At 30.1% G+C, this 19,190-nt stretch overlaps 1 long non-coding RNA gene and 1 other non-coding gene across 2 annotated transcripts in view; one reads left to right on the plus strand and one right to left on the minus strand.

Moving 5' to 3' along the window:
- Positions 1 to 2,002: 2,002 nt before the first annotated feature.
- LOC105845178 (uncharacterized) lies at positions 2,003 to 5,620 on the minus strand. Its single transcript, XR_010643959.1, has 3 exons — positions 5,413 to 5,620; positions 2,265 to 2,509; positions 2,003 to 2,147 (listed from the first exon to the last, which is right to left on the minus strand). It is a non-coding gene; the product is annotated as an uncharacterized LOC105845178 (transcript).
- A 4,500-nt stretch (positions 5,621 to 10,120) lies between these two features.
- LOC105845180 (uncharacterized) overlaps positions 10,121 to 19,190 on the plus strand; it is a 15,502-nt gene continuing 6,432 nt past the window's right edge. The window contains exons 1-2 of the long non-coding RNA XR_010644078.1: positions 10,121 to 10,206; positions 10,381 to 10,622. This is a non-coding gene — a long non-coding RNA (uncharacterized LOC105845180). The remainder of the gene's footprint in view (positions 10,207 to 10,380; positions 10,623 to 19,190) is intronic.

The following is a 19,190-nucleotide window of genomic DNA, read 5'->3' on the forward strand; positions in this document are numbered from 1 at the left end:
TCTTCTTTGTTAATCCTTACCAAATGTCGTTAATTGGGCAAGAGCCAGCGACGAACCTCGGACCTCTTGGTTTTGAGCCAGAACTCCTACCACTGCGCCACAGCTGCACTCATGCATGTCAATAATAATTAATTTAATTTGAAGAAGTCAAAAAATTTCTAAAGCCAATTAGAACCAAATTGTATAATTTTGAAGAAAAATATTGTTCAAGTTTAACTTTTTTTCTCCTCTATCTTTCATTTTGATGAGAACTTCAAACATTCTTTTGAACTCATGCCGATTTAGAAAAATCTTCTCCGGTGAAAAACACAGAACAAATGAAAAATATAAATGCCGCATTTTTTAAAATTTTATAATTTGAATATGGAAACTTGTTAACAATGAGTTAAACTGACATTGTTATTCAAACAAAATACCAACGTTTATTAGATATAGTCAGTTTAGGTTGATGTGGTCCTAGACTTAAAATTGTTTCTATGAGCTGAAGATTTTACAATTTTTTTCTTTCAAGGGTCATGTTCAGGAAAACATATTTCCAGATTAAAATGTATTAGCTAAAAAGTACCTAAAATTTAAAATAAAGGCAAATCACCAAAAACCCATAAAAATGTAAGTTCAGACGCTATTTATTAGTTTTGATTTTTTTAAAATTAATAGCTTAAAAAAGGAGTTTCAAGTGTGTTGCCTAACCCCCCAAAAAACAAAAAACAAACAGCATTTTGCATCTCTCTCCAAATTTAGTGAGATATACATACAAAAACATACAAAAAGTTATTTTAAGATATTAGCTATTTATCAGGCCGAGTTTTTTCTGTGTATAAACAAAACCTGTGGCACTCTACAGTCTGTTTAAATAAATTGAACAAATATATCCCGGTGTCGTCAGGCCTGAAAGGGTTACCAAGGTTACCAAGACTTTATCTTTTTTTTTTTAGTAATTTACGAACTAAACAATAAAATAAAAATAAAAAAGTCAAATGACTTAAATAAAGTTAATTGATGGGGAAGGTAGTGTCATACCCATGCTGTTTTCACATAGTAGGTTGTTTCCGTGCCTACTATTGGTAAAGTGAAAATAAAGTGAAGATAAAGTCAAGGAAAAATATATTTAAGAAATTTGTAATCTAAAAAGCTATCTATTTTGCTGAAGAATATTTACCAATGCACAACGTAAATATATCATACAACGTACATACAACATACAGGGAAGTTGTACAACATACAAAAGTTGTACAACGTACATACAACATACAGCAAAAACAATGACTGGAAACAAAATGAAAGCATTAAAATTAGTCTTCACTGGAATACATATTTGTACATATTCTAGGGAAGGTATATGTATGAATGCGTTAATCTGAGATAACATATTTTTTTATCAAACTTTAAAATTAAACTAAATTTATTCGTCTATATCAGGAAAACGTATAAAACACGTCTTCTGCCCAAAAAAATTACAGATAGTTTTTGTCTTTTAATAAATCCCTCCTCCATCTAATATGTGTAAACATGTACTTTTGGAAGACTTTCTTAGAAAGTATTCTAAAGCACATGTTTATACATACTAGAGCGTATGAGTACGTTGTATAGACGTATAAAACACGTCTTGTGCCCACTTGCTTAATTTTTAGATAATAAAAGCAGTTGTACAAAGAATCTATAAAAAGCTACTGATGATTCTGTTTTTTAAAAAGTCTCTCTTCCAGAATTGAGAGTCTTTCAAGACAAATGCCCAATAACGTATTTAATGTTAAAAAAATAAAATAAAGGCCTAACATGTACTCAATATATAAGGTTTCTTACTCGAGAGGATTTCATTATTGCAATATTTTTTTTACTGTAAGGAAATAATATTAAAAAACAAAATGATTATTATATCTGATACAAGTTCAAAAATATTTAAAAACTATTTTCAAGGTACTAGATTGATTTGTCAAGTTTTAATTCTGATACCGAAGTTATGTGACTCTGGTTACTTAAATTGCTAAAATGAGAACTCAGATCAGATTTCAGATTACTTTTCCAAAAATATATAAAAAAATAACCATGTAAATTTTTGAACAAAAAGTTATAGTTTCACTTTTTCTGTAAAATTTCTTTGCTTGCAGTTTTCCAAAGTTGCATTTGTCATAATAGCAACAAGAATTCTAAACATAAAAAATTTAAAATAAATTCTACTGATAATTGAAATTTTATATATACAAATGGCTATAATTTATGAAAATCTTTGATAAAAACACTAAAGTGATAGATATATAACTAACCTTGCACACACCAATATTATTAAAATATTCGCAATACAATTCGCAAGAAATGGTTTTACTCAAACAATTTTTTTCATATATGGTTGTAATTTCTGAAACGTTTTCAAAAGTTCGAGTTTCATACGACTGGTGCGTAGTGATGCACGCATAACCGTATTTTTCATTTGGACAGAGCTTAAGATGTTGTGTTGCTAAGCAGCCACTTTCGCTCGATGAAGAACATTTAAAGCACGATAATGAATAAGCTAAAGTTATACATGTGTTTATAAATTAACATATGACACCATATAATATAATACATATATATATATATGTATATATATATATATATATATATATATATATATATATATATATATATATATATAATCATATATATATATATATATATATATATATATATATATATATATATATATATATATATATATATATATATATATATATATATATATATATATACATACATATATATATATATATATATATATATATATATATATATATATATATATATATATATATGCATTTATCACCCCCTATATATATATATGCGGTTTATCACCCCATCTTGTCAGTCCTGATTGCGTTTTAACCTATGAGTACTTTTTAAAATACATCTAATCTTATTATAAGTCCTTTGTTAAGAAGGGGAGACCGGGGCTAGTTGGCTCGGTTTTTACTCTGAGCTCTGTAGTACAGTACATTTTTTGTACTGTACTATAGTATTCTGTAATACAGTACTAATTTATTCTGTAGCACAGTACATTTTTTTGAAAATATTAGTGTAGTGTTTATAAGTTACCCAAATTCATACTCTTTAAGACTACACTTAATGTTATATTAAGGGTAGTCTTAAAGAGTATGAATTTGAGTAACTTATAAAATTTGCATTCATTTACAAAAAAAAATTCTTGGGGCCTTTTCGGGCCTTAAAAAAAAAAAAAAATTGCGCCAACTTACCCCGTGGTGGGGTAAGTTGGTGCAAACTACAAAAATAAATAATAATGTACTACTAAGTCCAAAATTAATTGGAACTTTTTTACTAATAATTTTGGCAATAATTTTATCCCAAAATTTAATATTACTTTTAACTGGTACCAATTATTAGTCCGTAAAACAGTAGCCCACTTTTTATCTGTGAAAAAAAAAACCAAAAAACATTTTTTTAATTTTTTTGTAAGAATAAATTATTTCAATATTGTTAAAAATTAAAGAAAAACATAGTAAATGCTATGAACCAACTTACCCCGTTAAAATTTTGCCAACTTACCCCGGAAGCCTTTTATTTAATAAACAGTCTATAGATCCTGAAAAACGGCAACTTTGAAAAAAAGTCTGACTGGATATAGTAAACCAATTGTGACTGGAACTTTTACAATAATTTCTTTTTTATACGACTGACTGTTTTCTTTGTAAAGTATAAAGGAAGCGATGTTCCAAAAGTTACGTTTTTGTATAAAAAAAGCATAAATCTTCATATCTCCCATGCGTATACGCGAATCCTGACAATACTATAGTGATTGATGAAATGGTCAATTAGGAAGGTTCTATGCAATTTTTGTCACTTTCTGATGAAAGGCTCTGAAAATTAACGCCGTTCGTCAACTTACCCCTGCGGCCAACACGCCCCGGTCTCCCCTATGGTAAAATTGCAATTAAACATATTAATAATAAACATAATATTCTGTACATAATAAAATCTTTTTATTAATATCTTTAGTGTAATGTTTATTTTACAATATATTACAATATTGATATAATAAAAAAAAAATTAAAAAAAAAATATATTTTACAATAAAATTATATTATATCAATCAAAAAGCCTTTCCTCTTATAAATGTATGATAAATAATTTGAACTGAAAGTTATAACTAATTTTATATAAAATAAACGGATTTAGAAGCTTGTTCACTTCCATAGATATTTGTTCAAATAATTATTATATATTATTTTAAAAAGTCAGCCATATTCTGACTTGTGTTTTAAAACCATTCAATCAACATAGCCATTCCTGACTTAATTTAACTCTTAAACATTTATACATTTTGCAAAACGAAAAAAGATTTTCATTATATTTAAACAAAAATGATTACAAACATTTCTAAATCATCAGTTCTTAAGTAGTTTTTAAAACTATTGGAAATCGTTTATTATAGAACTTTGGTCTTTAAACCCCAATCCCAAATGAGAAAAAAAAATTAGAGTTTAATCTTTTTAATAAAACAAAACCTTGTAAATAAAAACAAAAAAACCTTAGTAATGAAAAAACTTAAAAACATTTTTACCATTAGTGTGTGAAAAAAGGAGTAAAACGATACTCTTTGTGTTTTAGTCGAAACGTTAAAAAGTTTTTTTCGTTAAAACAAAGACTTAACTGATGCAATGCAAAATTTTGATTAGATTTGTTTAGCAAACATCACCACCAAAACCACCAAACCACCAAAATTAATTGAAAAAAGCTACCATAACAAAAAATACTGTAACTTTATGAAAATTTAATTTAAAACAACTAATGAGCGGGTTGCCCCGAGCTATTGTCCGTTATATAGTTGTGTAGCGCTCCTTTAAGCATGTTTTAGGCTTGCTATGTACTTTTGGAATCAATAATAATTGAACCTTTTTTTTCTTCGCCTGCAAATCAAATCAAAATTTTGCATTGTATCAGTTAAATTTTGGTTTTAACGAAAAAAACTTATTAACGTTTCGGCCAAAACGCACAGGGTGTCGTTTTACTCCTTTTTTCACACACTAATGGTGACAATGTTATGTATATATATATATATATATATATATATATATATATATATATATATATATATATATATATATATATATATATATATATATTAATGTTATATATATATGTTATGTATATATATATATATATATATATATATATATATATATATATATATATATATGTATATATATATGTATATATATATATATATATATATATATATATATATATATATATATATATATATGGATCTCTCTTAAAGTATAGCTTAAAGTATAAAGAATAACTAACTTAAAGTTAAACTTTAAGTTAGCTATTTAACTTAAATTAACAACATTATAAGTCTATTATAACTACATTTAAAAATAGCGTTTAAAGATTTGTTGAAATATAGTTTTTGATTACCTTTTTTTATCATAATTATTAGTATAACCAAGTTTATCTTCATTTTACGTGATTGCAAATAATTTATCTTGGAAGTTCACTTTGAGCAAGTTATTATTCCGTCTTCTTTTTCATGCTTTTCGTTATTAAATCTTCACAAAGTTTATTTTAATAATGTGTTTTCGGAAAAAAAGTTTTCTTGACGTTTTGCAATGAACTTATATAATACTCATTTTGAATAATTAACGATGAAGTTTTTACTTTTCTTTAGTATTGTGTTATAAAGTTTTTTTTCATTTTTTCGCTGTTTTTAATACTAATAATATTTTTATAAAATTGATATTATTTTGACGCTATATGAGATAAGGTCCACATTAAGTGAACACTATTGATTCGCTTAAAGCATCACTTTAAAAAATTGTTAGACAATAATTCAGTTCTTTGGTAAATATTTTTAACATAGTTTAAAAAGTCTTTTCCAGACGATTTTCAAACTTTTCTTAAAATTTTATTCGTTTTGCAAAGATACCAAGCTATCTTCTTTAATAATAACTTCTTTTCTAATACCAACGCCAATAATTTTTAGATTTATTATAGAGACATTCTATGTTTAAGCAAACAATCCAAGAATTCCAAAACCTAGTTTAGTTAAATAAAAACTTGAAATAAAGATATATAAAATGTTAAAGTTATACACAACATTTTCTTAAAATGCTCAAATAAATGATCTTAAACCTAAAACCAATAATCATATATGGTTTTCTATGTAAACTTTTTTAGTACTTTTATCTTTCAACCTTTGTATATTTGATCTAAAAGCACTGACTCTTGGCCTGTGGATCCAGTTTATTACGCTTATTGAATTTATTTTATTTACGCAGTTTATTGAATAAAACATGTCTTCTGCATTTCTTGGTTTTTGGTCTCCGTAAAACTGATGGAGAAGGATGAATCACAATACCCGAAAACTGTAATACAGTTTTAACCTGGATAACTTAAACACGTTAGTTTCATATTGAAATTTTGTTTTCTGAAAAAAAAGTAAAAAATTACTTTTTTAAAGAAAGGAATTTTTTTTCATGAGTAAACTAAAAGATTATACGAGCAGTAAAGATTTAATATTCCCTTAAAAAAATGGTAAAACTGATAATCATATATTCCTTTCAAAACCTCTTTACATTTTGAATAGTAAAAATGTTAATATTAACACCTCTTGTTGACACCTCTTGTTGACACCTCTTGTTGACACCTCTTGTTGACACCTCTTGTTGACACCTCTTGTTATAGCATCACTATAAGTTTACTAAAAGATGGCTCATAGAATAAAACTACGTCAATATATATCCTGCCAATTTTGATTTAAATATATTTCAATCTAATGGTCTTTTGACTGAGCAGAGCAAAATAGAATATAACTATAAACTTCTACAATTTATTAAACATTTTAAATTTAAAGTTTGACTTTGGTAACGCTAATAAAATATTATAATCAATTCTTTCTGGCATAGAATATTTCTAAAGGTGAACTTTTGTTCATTCTAGTGCATTCTATAATTAATGTACTTTTTTGTTAGCCTGTCAATCGAGCGTCTCTATTTTATCTTTCAACCAGAGTTAAAATAAAGACGCTTTTGATAAACATTTTTCGCGCTCTTCACATTTAATATTTTTACTCTCATAAAACACTTGGTATAATGCAAAAGCTGTATTAGGAATTAACAGACATGGAACCAACTATTTTCTAAATGAGGTGTTATGTTTTATATGTGCTCCTATGTTTTTGATGTTTTAGCGCCACTTCGTTAATTTTTTTTGAAGCTGTTACAAAATTAAGCCACAAGTTTGCTTGAGTTCTTTTCGTTTCGGATTTTGTAAGTGCACCACTAGCTCTCCTACTTTTTATTTGATAATTTTTCACGCTGCTTAAAAACATTTTGTTTAAATTACTTTTTAAACTTTTTCTTTTTTAATTAATGATATTTTTCTAATTTACAGATGTATTACAGATGTTTGAACAACTACAAATTATATGGTTTGTGGTAAGATATATATTCCTTGATAGAAAAAATTTGCGTTTTTTTGGGATAGGATCCACAACAACACTTTAGCAATTGTTTAAGCCTTCCCAGCAAACATTATTTTAGTGGATTTGCAGATGACATAAATAGGGATATTTTAGCAGTTCATTTAACTTTTGGTCATCGGTTACTTAGTGGCAGCAGCTATAAATGGCCAGCGGATAACTTTCTGAAGTGTTAATAGTGGCTAGTCATAGCCTAGCCACTTTTGGCGGCTACCACTTATGGTCCACTAAGCAACCGATCAGCAAAATTACAGTGGTCCGCTCAAAATTCCTATACAGGTCCCCTGAAATTTTGCTATAGGATGTTTGCTGGGTTGTTTCGTCTGTCTATTTTATGCCCTGATAGTCTTAATTTGATCTGCAAGATGCATTCTCCCATTTTTCTATCTTTTTTTACGGAATTCTGCTGTCTACAAGCCGGGGGGTTAGTACTATGCTGACATTTAAAGAAAAAGAAGTGATGGTGTTTATGTGTGTTATGTTTTCATCTAATATTTTTTATTCATCTCAGTAATATACTTAATTGCTTATGTGCTTTTGATTTCTAGCTATAAAGTTAATAAATATGGGTAACAATAAAAATATAACAAGATTGAATATAAAAAGAATGTTTTGAATTAATAGATATTTAATCTTCTAAGCAACAAAAAAAAGATGAAACTTGGATCAAGTGAATTAATTTTCTAAAATGAGCGATAACAAGAAAAAAACAGAGAAATATTTAATGTTATAAAAAAAAAAAAGATTTTTTGACTAAAAAAAAATAGAGTCACATGGGAAAACATATGGTTCTGCTGCACACTAGTCTTCATATTTGTATATTATTTTTTTCGTTTTTATTTTGTTTTTAGTTTTTCTCAGAAATAAGATTTTATTACAGTCACCTAAATTTAAACAAAATTTTGTTAAATTTTTATTCAACTAATTGGCTTCACTATTGGAACTAGGTTCTGAACTAAAAACAACTACATAGTTTGTTGACACAACATTTTTTTGAAATAATTTTTAAATATTTTGAGTAAAAAAAGTTTTTTTGCTCAATCTACCAACGCTAAACCTAGTTAAGAGAAACTATTTTAATTTTCAAAGCATTTAGTGGTAATGGGGTTAAGGCACCTTAAATATCAAGTTAATAAAACTTTCCTTAACACTAAATTTAATATGTTCAACTTGTCGTTTATTTAAACAAGCTCAACTAGCTATTCATTTATACATACTCGTCTTGCCGTTCATTTAAAGATGCTCAACATGCCGTTCATTTAAAGATGCTCAACATGCCGTTCATTTAAAATGCTCAACATGCCGTTCATTTAAAAATGCTCAACATGTCGTTCATTTAAAAATGCTCAACATGTCTTTGATTTAAAGATGCTCAACATGCCGTTCATTTAAAAATGCTCAACATGCCGTTCATTTAAAGATGCTCAACATGCCGTTCATTTAAAGATGCTTAACATGCCGTTCATTTAAAGATGCTCAACATGCCGTTCATTTAAAAATGCTCAACATGCCGTTCATTTAAAGATGCTCAACATGCCGTTCATTTAAAGATGCTCAACATGCCGTTCATTTAAAGATGCTCAACATGCCGTTCATTTAAAGATGCTCAACATGCCGTTCATTTAAAGATGCTCAACATGCCGTTCATTTAAAGATGCTCAACATGCCGTTCATTTAAAGATGCTCAATTTGCCGTTCATTTAAAAATGCTCAACCTGTTGTTCATTTAAACAAGCAATCTCAAACGTAACTTACGGTAATGCTTAAAAAAACTAAATCAGTTTTATGCATTTCCCATCAAAAAAAACCTGTTTACCAGGTAAGAATGCAAAAGAAGCAAAGTTTATTCCAATATAGTTTGTTCGGCATTACAGCATCTTCTAGCTACAAATCTGCTTGATGTATTATTTCTAATGTTTTATTAGAAATTATGTATCCATGGCCGACGACACGGTTTTCGAAGTCAATGGGCACAATCGTAATTTTTTAAAGAAGTCCTATATATCTAGAACTTTCTAAAATAAATTAAAAAAAGGTCCTTTAGTAAAAAATTGGGGGCGGGTCGCAAATACCCCTTGGCCAACCCCCACCCCCGCCTCCACTTGCTTTCCTTTATGGTGTCGTCGGCTCTGGCATCTAATGCATTTTTTCTAATAAAACCAAACTTTTTCCTTTTTAATTTTTTTTTTTTTATTATTATTATTCAACATTGAGTTTTAGATAAAATAGTTGTTTATGTTATAATTGAATCATTAATCTTAAACTTAAAAATATAATAAATTATTTCTTTGCATAATTTTTTAATATTTAATTCTCCAAAACGAATTTTTAGTCACAATATTGTATAATTCGATGTATTATGTGTTGATGTGTACGGTGTTTTGTTGTGTTTTGATGTAGCTTTAAGTCAATATAAAGAATAACTTTTTTTCGTATAACTTTTCAACTCTAAAATGACACGTCGAAAAATTTACGTAATAAATTATTAAAACTTACCCAAAAGAAGAATTTCTGAAATGAAATAAAAATTTTCTTCATCTACAATAAATTTTAAACAACTCTAGAAAAAACATTCATCACTAATTCATAAAAAAGCGATCAAATTCGTGTTTCTTTTTGACTTTCCCAAATCCGCTTTTTTTTGAGAAAAAAATCGTATCAGTGACTTAAATGAAAACATAACAAAATGATTTCAAGCAGGGTTTTTATGTTTGTGTTACTTTTACATACTGGTACTGAATATTATTCATTTTAATATTTATATATTTAATATTTAAGTTGTAATTTTTTCATTTAGCTGTTATTTTAACTCACAGTAACATTTTTCACATTCTTTGTATAATTAATTTTTTTGGCTTATAATATATGTAAGTGCTTTACCATGCACTATTTTATGCATTTTTTAGCTGAGTGTTTAAGGTGCTTTTCATGTATGGGCTCTAGTGAAAGAGGATGTCTGCTAAGCGAGAAGGAAACAGAATGTAATAATAAACAAAACGCTTGCGCAACACAATTGTATTCATTTACTGTTAAAGATTTTAACGAAACTACAAAAAAAGAAGTTTACATGAAAATGTGTCTGTCGTCAAAATTGTCTAATTGTGTCTCTTATTGTAGAGCTCATATTTTATTGCAAAGGGAGTGTCAGGTAAAAAATTTATTATAACACAATCACAAACACACGTGTAGATACACAGATACATATGTAAATGTAATTGTTAATAAGTCTCTAACATATTTCTAATGATTTAAACAAAAAATTAAAATACTCATGGATTGAAATGGCAGAGAATCATATTGGTTAAGAGCTTATATAACCACAAATGTTATTTTTATGAAAACAAGCTCCACTCTAAAAATAACCTTAAGGTATATCACATATCCTAAATTTAAGAATATATCACAAGGGTAGAAATAATCTTAGGGTATATCACATATCCTACCTCTTAAGGCAGAAAATTATACCCTTTGAGGTAGAACTTTACATCCTTAAAGTAGCAAATAAAACCACTTATGACCCTTTTTGATACATTTTTTTTACCTTAAAGTTATAATTTTCTACCTTGTAGGGGTAGGATATGTGATATACTCTTAAGGTAAATGTTTGTACCATTTATTTTTAGTGTGGAAACCATAAAATTTAGGTTGCCTATAGGCATTATTTAAAAATAGTCAATTCCTTTTGCTTACTTTTTTTTGTAAAACATTTTTTATTTTAGTTCTCCTCTACCTTCTCTTGAAGCTAACACATTCTTTTACTTGTTATTTCAATAAAAGCAAAAAAATACTTTGTCATTTGAAAGTTGGAAATTGCATCCTTAAATATATTATTTATTGTATATACACATATAAATATGTATACATATACATATATACATGCTATAGGAAATAATCATCACCCTAATATATATATATATATATATATATATATATATATATATATATATATATATATATATATATATATATATATCCCAAGAACATACTTTTTTTTTTCTTCAGGATACCTCTCATTTTTTCCCATTCTCTGAAGTCCACTTAAGCTAAAAATCAACAAAAATAAAAAATTTCGTATTGATATCGATGTGATAGATCTAAAATTTAAAAAAATTGATTTTTTTGAAAATAAATGTCCGTTACATCAATGTTTGATTAATATGTAATGAAATTTATTTTTATCTTTTATTTTGTTTTTAATAAAGTTAATAATGATGCCTAATTATCGAATAGTGCTATTATGACTTTTTAAAAAGCATATTTTGGCTTTAAGAATTGGGCTCGGGTATGTTTAGGCAAAATGTATTGAGAGGCTCAGAAATATGATTAAGCTTACAAAAATGCGCGCTTTCTCGTAAGTATTGTAGAAAAGACAAAAAATTTTTTTTTTGAATTTGATATATAAATATTTTTATTTTGCTCTAATAAAAAAAAACTTCATCAAATGGTTTTCATACATCAAGTAAACACTTTTAAGAATTCCGGTATTATTAGATTTGTGCTCAAAAACATGCGTAATTTAGAGCTTTACCAGAAGCTCTAAATTACGCTCACCAAAAAGGTGTACCAGAAATAGGTTTTATTTTTCCTTTTTTGAGGACATTTCTCAAGTTTTTGCCATTCTCTGAAATCCACTGCTATTAATAACTAGAAAAACAAAATCAGTTGTCAAAAAGTAATTTTTGTAAAATTTAAAAAAATTAAATCTTTTGAAAATTAATGTTGTTTTGTTGTCAATGTTATTTAATTTTTTAGGACATGTTTCTCATTTTTTTGTTTTTTTAAACATTTATTGTTGAATAGTAAGATGAATAATATTATTATTAGTATAATACATGCTTTAATTTTATATGAATATTGGGTTTTTGTTACAGACTTGGTTACGCTTATTTAAAATATTTTAGATATTTGAGCCTATTTTTATTTAAAAATAGGCTCATAATAATTATTCTTAAGCTTACAAAACCGTGTGTATTCTCGAAGACCATGTGGTCAAAAAAAATCATCAATACTTATATATAAATACTTTTGTTTTGCAAAGCAATAACCTCATTAAATGGTTTTCATGCATCAAATAAACACCAACGAAAGTTTCAGTATTCTGCTCATAAACATGCCTGATTTAAAGTAACACACAACAAAATGGTTATCATATGCCTAATTTTTAAACATAACCTGAGCCTTATATTTTATAAATGTATAATTCACTTATAAAAAAAACATGTCACATACGGATTTAAGTCATCTTTGGTCTTTGGTCAATTAAAAAGTTCAGTTATGTGGCTAATATTGGTTGTCCTGTCAAAATAGACGCAACTATAGAAAAAAAGAGGAAGACACTAATACTAGAAAGCTACTGTTTCCTTTAAAGCATTCAATCAACCAGCAGTCATGGGCAGCTGATTGATAGAATATTTTAACCAGCTTCTCAGCATTGGAGTTTTTACATTCTTCACAACCTTCCCTGTTCTGATTTATCTGCGAGCAACACATGTTGGAGGTACACATTTCTCATTTTGTGGAGGATCTTATTGATGAGAAAATAAAATGGCACAGGAAAGCACTAAATGTAAGATTATATAAAGGCTGGTCACTCAGAACGAGGTAGATAAGGTGGAGCACATCAGGTTTGATTAGAATGGGTAACAAGCTAGGTTGTTTTTAAACAACATTAAAAGGAAGGTCCTGAAGTTCCTTAAGAGGCCATTGACCACAGAGATATTTAACACAGGGACAACAAAAAGCTATGTGAACTAGTTGTCTTTTAATTTTTAGGAGATGTACCACTATTTCATTTTCCTCAATCTGGAGCCTTTCATTAAAAGTTAAATTATACAGTCAATCGCTTTTTTTTTTCTTTTTGGAGGGAGGGGGGGGGGGGAGTACATTATACAGTTTTTTAAAAATATTAATAATAATTCATTCTTAAGGTGTTTGGTAAATGCTTCATACCTGCTTGCCTATAGGATGACTAAGAATGTATCCTAGGTGATGAATCAGGAAAAGCAAAAGATGATAAAAATGGCACATTTTAATTTGTCTGAGTAGCTTCATATGGAGAAACCAAAGCTGCCAGTTGTTAGCAGGTCAATGGAGCTTACTAAGCGGGGTTTCAATAGGCTGTAATTTATGCTTGCAGGAGATTACTGAGCTAGTAGTAGTTTATTGAGCTGGTAGGATAGCTGAGATTCATGTTGGGGAGTTGAAATAGAAGATAAAGCAAAACGACTGTTAGACATTTTGCATATTTAAAAGGTTTTTGAATATGCAAAATGTCTAACTAATTGAATGTGCCAATGGCTGCGCAGAAAAGATTATCCTATTGACCCAGAGCTTTGTTAGAGACAGCTTATTGGGTAACACAATAAAGAACCTCATACTGATCGCCAGAAAATAACTTCTTAAATCATTTTTCAAAAAAAAATTGCACTTTCTTTTGAAAAATGAAATTTTACAGCTATCACTTTTACTGGAACAAAAAGCGTTTTTTGGGTAATTTTAGACTATTTCGACCTTAGAGAATGGGAAAAAATTGAGAGATATATATTTTTTTTTGGCACACCCTAATATATATATATATATATATTAGGGTGGTCCTTAAAGCAATAAAAAATTTTTTTTTTTGAAATGTTAAGCTCCCACCCTTTTAAAATGTTCCTTTGGGTAACAAGAGAGCCTGCAAAAAATATTTATGCAATCAGACAGTGTTGTGAGGTCGCCCAGCTTGTCTTTTTATAGGGTATAGCAAACATGAACACCGATTACGATTATTCCGAAAAGAGTAATTGACTGAAGTGACAGTTCAACAGTATTCTTATTAGTGTTTGTAACTCATAGTTAATGTAATGGCAGTGTAGAGATATAGTTTTACTAGTGTAGTGTGTTGTAATTGTTCAATGTTCAAAATCACCACAGTAATGACTAAATTAGCAGGCCTATAAGACAGTCTGTGCCTGCAGTGTTGACTTGAGGCAATCCGGGTAGCGACGTCGGTGATCGGCCACAACTTGCAGAAGGAATTGGAACTGGTCCTCATCATGGGTTATGAGTTTATTTAACTCCTGCACAAGGGCTACACCCCGTTCAGCATTGTCATTTGTGACCAGAAGTTTGTTCACAATTGTTGTGCTTTGCTTGTAATCATCTCTGCCTTCCCATGTTTCGGGGTCCGCGCACAAGAAATCAGAACCAATGTGGAGACTGCTGAGAAGATCACGAGTGTTTGAAGTTACGAAGTCCTCTAAGTTGTGTTGCGATGACTCGCTGGCTTTTAGAATAATTCGTTTTGGACCAGGTTGAACAGATTGTTTGGACTGTAGTGCATCCACCATGTTTCGTTTTGTCTCGGATGAAACGTTTGGATCGAAAAAGGCAAGGCCCACTAAATATTCCGACAGATACCACAAGTGATGTTCAAGCTTCTTGCAAGTAGCTATGGCAATTTTTTCGTCAAACTGCCTGTAGCTGTAGAGATTCTGAAGCAGTTGAAGATCATTACGAGGAGCGCTGGCAGCCAGTGGTGCAGTGAACCAGGCTTTCAGATATATGATGACTGTGAAGACGCACATCTTACGGAGGCCTTTCTCTTCAAATGCTGTTAGCTTAAATTGTGACCGGAACATCCAGACTTTGAGTGAGTATATAACTTTCGACATCCATCTAGCGTGATGCATGGCACCTGGTGCCATGAAGTTGATTCCACGTGCAGGATCGGGTGAACCTCCGAGGAAGATGATGGAAAGCTGGAGGAGTTCACGATAGTCGTCTCGCACTGACTCACGGAGCAACTGGCTATGAGCAAATTCCAGTGTTTCCTGCTTCACTGCGTACGGAATTTCACCCAACTCTGAGCCTGTCTCATACTTTGTCTGATCCAAAACGGACCATTTCTGCTGAAATCTTTTAAAAAGCAGAACCTCTGGGGCAGACGAGGGGGTAAGGCTTGCTGTTAATGCAGCTCCGGCCAACAGCTCCATTATATGATGGCGACATGCCAAGTACAGCAAATCCTTGCCAAGTGCTCGCTCTATTTCAACACAGGCCCCAATGTGAATTCCAGTATTTGAGCTGGTTGTGTCGAAACACATTCCAATAACACGATCTTGGACTCTCCACTCTTGAAGTGCTTGGACTACCGCTGACGCCTGATTTTTTCCTGTTCCACCAACCATCTTGCTTACCTTCAACAACTGACAGACACCAAAACCTGTAACTATTATTGGAAGGCGGTCAACATGATTTTTGCCACAAAGATCCTGCATTAACTTGCCATCCCAATGTACTGTCAACGGTACATCACTTGACAAATTGTTCTTCAAAGCTGCTGCAATTTCCGACCGATATCTCTCACGTCCACACTTTATAGTGCTACGGTTTATACTGAGGTCGCTGATGTCATATCCCAAACTTTGAGCAGTTTCAGCAATGACGAGTGGCTTTCCTGTCGCTCATTTTGGTGCGATCTAATGCAGCAGCTAACTGATATGTTATTACTTTTTTCGTTGCTCTTATTTTTTTTTTTGGTGGAGTACAGAACTTATGCGCACTGAATTCACCATCATCATTGATGCGCTCTTCTTCACTGATGTAGTCTTTTTCATCCAACACTGCACTGGCTGAAGCCTGAGCCCATTGGTCCTTCGCTCGTTTTCTTCTAGCATTTTCCAGCTCAGTACGCTTTGCCTTCCGTTCTTCCTTGGCTACCAGTGCTGTGTCGATTGAGCCCATATAACCTCGTCGACCAGGTTCCCGCTGTGCGGCAAGAAACTCGAGATCTTCCTGGATTTTTATCATCGTGACAGCGTTAGCGTGAGCGATATCAAGGAGATCGTTCATTTTGCCACAAAATTGGGTTTCATTTGATGTATGCGACTCCGACTGGCGTGTTTTGTGCTTTTTCAGAGTTGACCATTCCTTATACAGTAGCTCCAACTTGGCAATGGCATGATCCTTCCGGCAAGTTGGAATACGAGCAATGTTCCAGACTTTTGTCACCTCTTCAATCACATACGATGATGCTTGGCGTGTTGTGAGTCCAAGATTGAGATGATGATGACAGAAAAGCCCTAGTGCTTCACCATTTGATGCAAGGCGGATGCTGGAAACTGCAGTAGTTGGTTCACCCAGGAGATATAGTGCCGACTTACTACGTGTTGTCATGTTTCGCCTACAAAGTGAAATAAAGAACAAATAAAGTTCACACAGTGCGATGGGACATGCGTTAGGCCCATAGGCTATTTCTTAAAATGATAAAATGGTCAATCGCTCATGAAATTCATATTAATTGTAGAAAGTGTTGAGTGATGCAAAATTAATAAGTAGTAAATTGCTTTCAATGCATAAAAAAAATTACAGCAATTGATTTTTTGCGCTGCCTACAAATACAACGAATGACGCAATACAATTTCAACTGGTCAAGGAGCAAAAAACAAAATGAAACGATAAATTTATACTCACTATTCCTGGTTTGAAGATTCCTTTGACTCCTTGTATTGTATTTACTGAGTTGAATTGCAGATAGTGAGACGTTTCTATTGCATTAACTGGTAATTATCTCACAAAACACGCATTAATATTTTGAAAAATGACCTTTATGCTAAATGACGTCAACTAACATGCATCAAAGAATACTTATTACTTAATTAGTTGATGGTTGATACTACTAAACACCTGAATCGACCACAAGGTGAAAGTGTTGATTAGTTTCAATGTTTCATGAACAAGTTTCATAAACTAATTTTTTTTTAAAATAAGCCAAAATAATATTTATAGAACATGCTTGGGCGACCTCTAAACATCAACCAAATGTATAAATATTTTTGCACAAACATTTTATCATATAAACGAACAATTCTAGGGAGTGGGAGCACAACATTTCAACTTTTCATTTTTAAGGACCACCCTAATATATATATATATATATATATATATATATATATATATATATATATATATATATATATATATATATATATATATATATATATATATATATATATATATATATGTATATATATATATATATATATATATATATATATATATATATATATGTATATATATATGTATATATATATATATATATATATATATATATATATATATATATATATATATATATATATATATATATATATACAGTATATATATATATATACACAGTATATATATATATATATATATATATATATATATATATATATATATATATATATATATATATATATATATATATATATATATATATATATATATATATATATATATATATATATATATATATATATATATATATATATATATATATATAGGCCCTATCAGAGACTGAGTGAGGCCCGGGCTATTTACAAATTTTGAGGCCCTTACCATAAAATAACTGCCATTGCATAATAAATAAAAAAACAGCAAATTAGTAATAATTTTTATTTTAAAAATGCTTTTCTTGCTTTTGCTTTTGAAAATGCACTGACAACTGTTGAAAAATCGAGTTTTCTTGCAATATCACAGTTAATATTCAACATTGCAAGTCCATTCAAGCGTTCTTGTCCCATGGTTGAACGGTGATAGTTCTTTACTTGTTTCAACACATTGAAAGACCTTTCTCTTGAAGCCACTGAGACAGGCAAACTGATAAAAATTCGCAAAGCAATTGATATGTTAGGAAAAAAACACCAGACAGTCCAAGTTCTAATATTTCTTGAAACAATTCTTTTGGTTTGCAATCTGATGTAAAGTTTGTGGAGTAAATTTGTTTCAGAAAGATTATCTCATCAGAAATATCAGACAGTATTTCCTTGTGGTACTTTTTTTGAAGGTTTGTTGTGGCACTGAGTAGTTCTTCATTGCTCATCTTGTTGAAGTGCCAAAGAAATCCAAAAATACTACAAATTTGTTATTGTGACTCAAATCGACGTTTAAGACCTGCTAGAATAGAGCCGATTATTACATAAAATACATTGATTTTATAGTGCTGTTCTGAATCAAATTGTGTTTTCAACTTTCGAGTGGTAGAAAATTCTGGTGAAATGTCAACATTCATTGCAATTAATTTTGACTCACTCAGAACAGCATCCCGTTTTTCACAAATCTGTTGAATGCTGTCCATGAGATTTTTAATGTTTTCCATTTCAACATCTAGAGTTGCATTTCTTGCCTCAATTATAAGATTGATTTGGTGAATCATTGTGAGGAGCTTCATCCATAAAGATGACATTACAATGCATTCAAATTTTGACAAATACTTTTGAATGGACTGAAGTTCTGACTGAGCTGATACTGTGAGATTGAGAGACTGCAGCTCTTTTAAAGCTGTTCTCATTGAATTCAAGTGACGGGCAACTGGTTTTACTGCTTCAATCCTTGCTGACCATCGGGTCTTGGAAATACCATGTAGTGAAGCAGGTACATGTTTCTTGAGAATTTCCCACCTTTGTGGACTACTGCTGAAGAAATTGTACATTTGCTGCACTATTCCAAAGTAAAGAATTGCTTCTTTGCATGATTCAGCACAGTCAACACCAACAAGGTTTAAAGTGTGATTTCCACAGCTGGCAAACATACAGTTTGGGTTTTCTTCTAGCAAAACTGCTTGCACACCTTTGTATTTTCCAACCATGTTTGGACCATTGTTGTATGCCTGACCAGTACACAGTTTAAAATCTATGTTCAACAAAGTTAGAACGTGAAGAATCCTTGCTGCAATTTCTTTTCCAGTTTTTTT

The sequence above is a fragment of the Hydra vulgaris genome, chromosome 15 (assembly GCF_038396675.1).
Source record: "Hydra vulgaris chromosome 15, alternate assembly HydraT2T_AEP".
Lineage (NCBI taxonomy): Eukaryota > Metazoa > Cnidaria > Hydrozoa > Anthoathecata > Hydridae > Hydra > Hydra vulgaris.